Here is an 8,500-nt window from a genome sequence, read left to right on the forward strand (position 1 = left end):
CTTTCTGCATTAGAACTCTGTCATGGATTCCTTTTGCTCCAAGTGATTTATCCACCTCCAGCCCATTCAGTTTCTCTACCATCTTTGCCTTGGTGATGGGTGACATACTCAGCTCTGCCTCTTCACACTCTTGAATAATTGGGAAAATATTACTGTTCTCAGCCATTTCTTTGTTCCGCCGACTGTCTCTCCTATGCCATTTTCCATTAGCCCAATGTCCACATTTGTCTCGTCTTTGTCCTTTGAGATTAGATTAGATTATTTACTTTGTGGAAACAGGCCCTTCAGCCACACTGACCTTCCGAAGAGCAACCCACCCAGACCCATTCCCCTACATTTACCCTTTCACCTAACACTATGGGAAATTTAGCATGGCCAATTCACCTTACCTGCACATCTTTGGACTGTGGGAGGAACCGGAGAACCCAGACGAAACCCAAGGGTGAATGTGCAAACTCCACACAGACAGTTGCCCGAGGAGGGTATTGAACCCAGATCTCTGGTGCTGTGAGGCAGCAGTGTTAACCAATGTACCACCGTGCCATCTAAAGATGTATCGAAAGAAAACCTTACACTTTTCCTTTATTTTACTGGCAAGCTTACCCTCATATTTAATGTCCTCCATCCATATTTATAATTTGTCGCCCTCCGTTGGTCTTTGTCAGCTTCCAAATCGTCTGGTTTTCCTCTGCTCTGCGTCACGTTATAAGCTTGCTCTTTTGCTTTTATGCTATCCCTGAATTCCCTGGTCAGCCACGGTTGCTTCATTCTCCATGTGCCATGCTTCTTTGTTTTCTTGGGATGAATCTGTGTTGTGTCTCCTGAATTACACCCAGAAACTCCTGCCATTGTTTTTTCACTGTTTTTCCTGCTCGGCTCCTGTCCCAGTCAATTCTACCCATCCCCTCCCACGTCTGTTTGTAGTTGCCTTTATTCAACTGCAATAACATTACCTCTGATTATATCTTCTCCCGCTCAAATTGCAGAATAAATTCAATCCTATTATAATCATTGCTTCCTACGTATTCCTTCAACTTAAACTCTCTTAAGTAGTCTGCCTCATTGCACAACACTAAATTCAGTATTGCATGTTCCGGAGTGGGCTCCAATACAAGTTGTTCCAAAAAGCCCTATCATTGATATTCCACAAATTATTTTTCTTGTGAACCACTTCCAACCTGATTTTCCCAGATCCACCGTGCATTGGAATCTCCCATGACCACTGTACTGGAACTTTTCTACCCATCATTGCTATCTCCTGCTGTGTATTGTGCCCCAGCTCCTAACTACTTTTTGGAAACCTGTACATAACGCCAAATATGTTTCTTCTTTCAAGCTTTGCGGATATTCAATTGCACCCACACAGATTTTGTTCCCTCTGACACGACTTCATGCCATACAGTCAGAGAGTCATACAGTCAGAGAGACATATACATGGAAACAGATCTTTCGGTCCAACTCGTCCATGACACCCAGATATCCCAACCTCATCTAGTCCCATTTTCTAGCACTTGGCCTATATCCTTCGTACACCCCCTCCCCCTGCTGTTTACATACCTATCCAGAAGACTTTTAATTGTTGGAATGGGACCAGCGTCCACCACTTTCTCCCACAGTTGTTTCCAACACACACGAACCAGTGCATGAAAAAACTTGCACCTCAGGTCACTTTAAAATCTTTGCTCTCTCAAGCTAAACCTATGGCCACTCGTTCTCCCCCACCTCAGAGAAAATACTTTGTCTAATTATCCCATGCATGACCCTCGTGATTTTCGAAACCACGATCGGGTCACCCCTCAGCCGCTGAACTTCCAGGGAAAACATCACCAGTCTATGCAGCTTCTCCATGTAGCTCAAATAATCCGATCCTGGTAACATTATTGTAAATCTTTTCTGAATCCTTTCATGTTTCTCAACATCTTTCCAATAGCAAGGAGACCAGAATTCTTAGGATCGATTTATTTTCACTCTAACGAATAAGGCAACCGCTCCCCGCCCCCCCCCCCCCAACTCCCGCGCTAACGTTTCGATAGTATATATATCCTTGAATATTCACCTGTCAATCCTGATCCCCTTGCAGCCACGACTCTGTGATGCCAACCATGTCGTACCTGCCAATTTCAATAAGTGCCAAAAGCTCATTTACCTTATTCCTTCTATGATATGCATTCCGATGTAACCCTTTCAACCCTGTATTACGTGTCCCTCCTCTCAGTGTCATTTGTTTGTTCAGTGTGCTTGAAGTTTGATTGCTTACACTTTCAAAACACACTGTCCTATTTGTGTCTGTGCTGGAGATTTTAATAACCTCTCCTGAGTCCTGCACTCCTCCCTCCTCTTTTAACTCGAGTTTTCTAATTTCCCCTATAACTGAAACACCACCCCAAACATAAAAAAATGTTGAAAGATCTGAGCGCGGCCCTAATTATGTGACTAGGACTGTGGTCCCAGCATTGTTCAGATGAAGACCGTCCCATCAGAACAGGTCCCTTCTCCCCAGTAATGAAATCTGTTTATTCAGCACAAAATACAGGGACAAATTACGCTTTGTACATTCCAAAATATAGAATGTACAAAGAGATAAGATTGTTAAAATACAGCCATGACATTGAGCTATATAAATTGAAATGTAGATTGCAAAACCATGGAAATAGTGTGCAAACATTATCTGTCACTATTCCACCAACAGTTGAGATCCTGATTTGACCTCTGTCAGTGATCCCCCTCACTGAGATTCTCTTGCCCAATCTCTCGAACAGAATCTTGGGGGGGTTATCAGTTCCTGCTGTTGTTCGCCCAGGCTATTTAAATTAATCCATCCTCTCCCTGGAACCAATCCATTGGTCTATTGGATTCTGTTTAACTGTCAGTAACCCAGCTCTGTGATGTTATTCGCAATAAATGACCTGGGATCACAACCAGTATCAACACAGTGCTCATAGGGTACGGCACCCAGGCAAAAGGTTTGCTGTGCATAGAAATTTCTAAATAAAATTTCCATCTTCTGTCTACTTTCCTCAATTTGTCTCCTGATTTATCCAACTTCATTCTCATATAATATCTGTTCCTCTCACTCAATCTGTCACTCCCTTTTCCCTTCACTCTGTTTACCTCTCTTCACTTTGTTTCCGTCTTATTACTTCTCTTTCTCTGTCAGTCTGTCTCCAATCAGTCTCTCTGTTTTCATATTGTGCAGTTGGAGAACTCGTGAACGGACAATGGGCTGAATGGCCTCTCTCTCTGCTGCATTAATTCTGAGGTTCTCTGACCCACAATAAAACTTTAGGTGCCCACTGAGACAAGCTGGTGCTGCAAAGGACACATTGCACAATCATCCACAATCTCTTCCAGGCCTCTGACATGCAGCAGCATCGAAATATCTGTTCAAACAAAGTAGATTAAAATTCGAGCAGTCGGGAGGACATTCACCAGATGATGTTCCAGTCAGGATTTAATAAACAGTTCCCCCATGCAAAATGTGGATTTGCCTTGATAGCTGCTCCTCCCAATTAATATTCCCTAGCTCCTGCCTGATACTGACGTAATTTGCCTTCGGCCAATTTAGTAAATTCCACAAGGTCCAGACTTACGAGAATGGTCATAGGACTGAAAAGCTTATTGCATGATTAATTTTTAAGGACTCTGGGTCTATAGTCGATAAAGTTTAGAAGGATGAGAGGGAATGTAATTGAAACATGTAGAATACCGAATGTCTTGGACAGAGTGGATGTTGATAAGATATTTCCATTGGAGTGGGACCTGAGGACACAGCCTTAGATTAAAAGGAACACTTTTAGAACAATGACTTGGAGAACCGTCTTTAACCAGAGAATGGTTAATCTTTGATATTTATTACAACAGAAGGCCGTAGGGCAGGTCATTGAGTATATTTGAGACGGAGATAGATAGATTTTTGATTATCCAGGTAGTCAATGGTTACAGGGAGAATGTCGGAGAATGGGTTTGAGAAACCGAACAGCGGCGACAGAATGGAAGAGCAGCCTCGATGGGCTAACTGGCCTAATTTTTTTGCTCCTATGCTTTATCGTCTTATGGTCGAATCATAAAGGAAACACATTGTATCTCTGAGAAGACGGATTCATGTTCTTCATGAATGTCAGAAGCTGGTGGGAATAGTTAACTGTTTTGGAATCAAGGTATTGTGGCTGCTGTTGGGGTGGTGAATAATATGACTTTAAGTGCAGAATCACACATCAACTCGACCTCGAAGTCTGAACCTCACCATCTCTCTCAATCGCCGTGGAATTGGGGTAGGTAGGCATAACGTCCTCCCAAGCACTTAAACTATCCTTAATTTATGCATCCTGACTGAAACAGAAGGCATGGAATTTATCACATTCTCATTGTCTGTTTAGAATATAAGGAGTGATTGTCCATCCCCCTCAGAGTTCAATGCAATCAACTCGTATTCTCTCAAAGCGCTACAGATCAACCTTCACTCACTCCACATTGTGCCATCATCCCAGGCATTAATGTGGTTGATTAATCTATTGCGCTCTCTCTCTCTCTCTCTCTCTCTCTCTGATAAGGAGATCACTCATTATAAAGGAGAGACAATCAGTCCACAATACACCAGATACTGAATCAATAACACCTTCAGGTTTGATCACAATAATTCCCTTCCCTTACTTTGCTGGCTCCATTTATTTTGTGTGACATAAGAAATCATTCATTTACAATGCACTGCCACTAATGTGGAATTTAAAACATCCTTACATCTGTAGGTCAGCATCAATAAAGCAAGCAACAGAGGTGCCTATCGAGATGGGCATCACTCTTGGGAGATACTCAATCACAAAGCATCCATCTAAAACAATGAATGGTCACATACCTGAATGGCAATCAGCGACAGGAATTTGGGATACATGCAGAGGAAGGGAGTTATCTTTCCTTTTGATCTGCCCTCAAGGGATATACGCAGCCCTGGTCAGGCCAGCAGGTCATGCTGATCTTGAACTGAGTGGATGGTTCAGCTGTTCCACAGCTCAGTATATAGTAAAACAAACTGCCGTGGGTTTGCAGTTACACAGAGAACTAACCAGGGAAGGATGACCCATTGCCTTCTCTAATTGGCATCAGGCAAGCAGATATCAACAGATTATTATTATGTTGTCGAGATTACGAGCCAATGGTGTGACCACCATACACTTTCAGATTCTGTGCAGAGAGCAAGTTAAACAAATGAAGTGCAATTATTTTGTTATGGACACTTGGTAAGAAGGGAGTTGAAGCAGATGTATCCAGAATTAACAAAGGCACAAACGATGTTTATTCAGAAGTTGCACTGAGGCTGAAGAGGAGTCTCGGACGTCTTAATGGTGGTATTGGACAGGATTGGTATGTGGGGAGGATATGGAGATGTACACTTTGCAGGAGAAAATGAATCAAGGAGATTGAGAACAATGTGTTTCATTCTCGCATATTGGTGAGCAATTTGTATTGAGTAAATTGCTCGTTATAATTTCGAAGGAATTGAATCTTTGCTGGGAACTGAAAACGTTGACTTGCACCTTTCCAAAGTTTACATATCATGAGCATCAATTCAGTTTAGACCGTTTCACTAGACAGACAGACTGACTTACCAGGAACACCAACTATAGCAAGGATAGGATAGTAACCAGCTTGAATAACCATCAGTACATCTTCAATCTGCTATGCTATTGATATCCAAGGCTGGGAATGCCAGTAAAGACCATCGGATAAACTCCTGTCCATTGTTGGAACATTCCTGTCTAATGTACTTTACACCCTGTACAGCCAAGGCTGTTCACTTAGCCCCCTACTGCAATCCCGGTACACGCCGGCTGTGCCCTCAGCCTCCTACTGTACTCCCTGCATACTCACTGCTGTGTCCACTACCCCGTATTGTACCCCTGTATACCCAATGCTGTGTGTTCATCCCCTACTGTACTCCCTGTATACCCATTACTCTGCCGTCAGCACCCTACTAAACTAACCGTACACACACTATCTGTGCCACCAACCCGCTACTGTACGACCTGCATAGACATGGCTGCGCCCTCAGCCATATACTGTACCCCCTGTGCACCCACCCCTGGGTCCTCAGCCCTCTACTGCAATTCCTGTACACCCCCCGTCCTCTCAGCCCCCTATTGTACTCCCTGTACACCCACGGCAGTGCCCTCAGCCTCCTACACTATTCCCGGTACACCCACAGCTATGTCCTTAGCCCCTACAGTACCCCATGTATACCCACTGCTGTGTCCTCGGCACCTTACTGCATTCCCTCTATGCCCACTACTGTGTCCTCAGCCCCCTACTGTACTCCCTGTATACATACTGCTGTGTCTTCAGTGTCCGACTAAACTACCCATACATCGACAGCTGTGCCCTCAGCCCACTTCTGTACTCCCCATACACCCACAAATGTGTCCTCAGCCCCCTACTTGTTCTCCCCATATAGCCACGACTGTATCCTCTGCGCCCTACTGCCCTCCCTGAATACCCACAGGTGTGGCCTCACCCTCCTACTGCACTCCTTGTATATCTATGGCTGTGTCCTCAGCCCCCTACTGTAGCCCCTGTACATTCATGGCTGTGCACTCAGTCCCCTACTGTACCACCTATATACTCACAGATGTTCACTCAGCCCCCTCCAGTACTCCCTGTACATCCAAGGCTGTTCACTCAGCCCCTACTGTACCCCTGCACGCCCTGGCTGTGCCCTCAGAACGCTACTGTACACCCCGTGCACTCCGCTGAATCCTCAGCCCGCTACTGCACTCCCTGTACACCCATGCCTGTTCCCTCACCCCACTACTGTACTCCCTGTATACACACTGCTGTGTGTTCACCCCCTTCTGTACTCCCTGTATACCCATTACTGTGCCATGAGCACCCTACTAAACTAACCGTGCACACATTATTTGTGCCACCAACCCGCTACTGTACGACCTGCATAGACATGGCTGTGTCCTCATCCCCCTACTGTACTCCCTGTATACACACAGCTGTGTTCACAGCCATCTACTGTACTCCCTGTATACGCATGTCTGTGCCCTCAGCCCACTACTGTACTCCCTGTATACCCACTGCTGTGTCCACAACTCCTTGTTGTACTCCCTGTATCGCCCCTACTGTACTCCGTATGTAACCACTGCTGTGTCTTCAGCCCCTACTGTATTCCCTGTATGCACATTACTGTGCCATCAGCACCCTACTACACTACCCGTACATGCACAGCTGTGCCTTCAACCCCCTACTGTACTCCCTGTGCGTCTTGGCTGTGCCCTCAGCCCGCTACTATACTCCCTGTGCACCCACAGCTGTGTCCTCATCCCTCTGCTGCAGTCCCTGTCCACCGCCTTGCATTCAGCCCCCTCCAGTACTCCCTATACACCCACAGCAGTGCCCTCAGCCTTCTACACTGCTTCCTGTACACCCACAGCTGTGTCCTCAGCCCCCTAGTGTACTCCATGTATACCCACTACTGTGTACTGAGCGCCCGACTAAACTCCCCGTACACCCACAGCTGTGCCCTCAGCCCACTTCTGTACTCCCCGTACACCCACAGCTGTGCCCTCAGCCCACTTCTGTACTCCCCGTGCACCCACAAATGTGTCCTCAGCTCCCTACTGTTCTACGCATATGCCCACGAATGTGGTCTCAGCCACCTGCTGCACTCCTTGTATACCTATGGCTGTGTCCTCGACCCCCTACTGTACCACCTGAACACACACGGCTGTGCCCTCAGCCCCCTACTGTACCACTTGTATACCCACAGATGTTCATTCAGCCCCCTAAAGTACTCCTTGTACATCCAAGGCTGTTCACACAGCCCCCTACGGTACCCCCTGTACACCACGGCTGTGCCCTGAGCCCACTACTGTACTTCACGTGCACCCCAGCTGCGTGGGTCCTCAGCTCCCTACTGTATCACGTGTACACCCAAGGCTGTTCACATAACCCCCTACTGCACTCCCCATACACCTACAGCTGTGCCCTCAGCCCAATACTCTCCTCCCTGAAAACACACATATCTGTCCTCAGCCCCCTACTGTGCTCCCCGCACACCCACAGCTGTGTCTACAGACCCCTACTGTACTCTCTGTACACCCACAGCTGTGTCCTTAGTGTCCTACTGTACTCCATGTACACCCCAGCTGTACTCTCAGCCCCCTACTGCACCCTCTGTACACCCTGGCTGTGTCCTCAGCCCCCTACTGTACTCCCTGTATACCCACAGCTGTGTCATCAGCCCCGTATTGTGCGCCCTGTACACTGTATACCCATTCCTGCGTCCTCAGCACCCTACTTTGTACAACCACGGCAGTGTCCTCAGCTTTCTACTGTATCCACTGTGCCACCACGACTGTGTCCTCAGCTCCCTACTGTACCCGCTGTAATCCACCTACTGTACCCGCTGTAATCCATGGCTGTTCCCTCAGCCCCCTGCTGTACCCCTGGACACCATCGGCTGTTCACTCAGCCCCCAACTGCATTCCCCGTACACCCAGAG

Source organism: Chiloscyllium plagiosum, chromosome 8 (genome assembly GCF_004010195.1).
Source record: "Chiloscyllium plagiosum isolate BGI_BamShark_2017 chromosome 8, ASM401019v2, whole genome shotgun sequence".
Classification (NCBI taxonomy): domain Eukaryota; kingdom Metazoa; phylum Chordata; class Chondrichthyes; order Orectolobiformes; family Hemiscylliidae; genus Chiloscyllium; species Chiloscyllium plagiosum.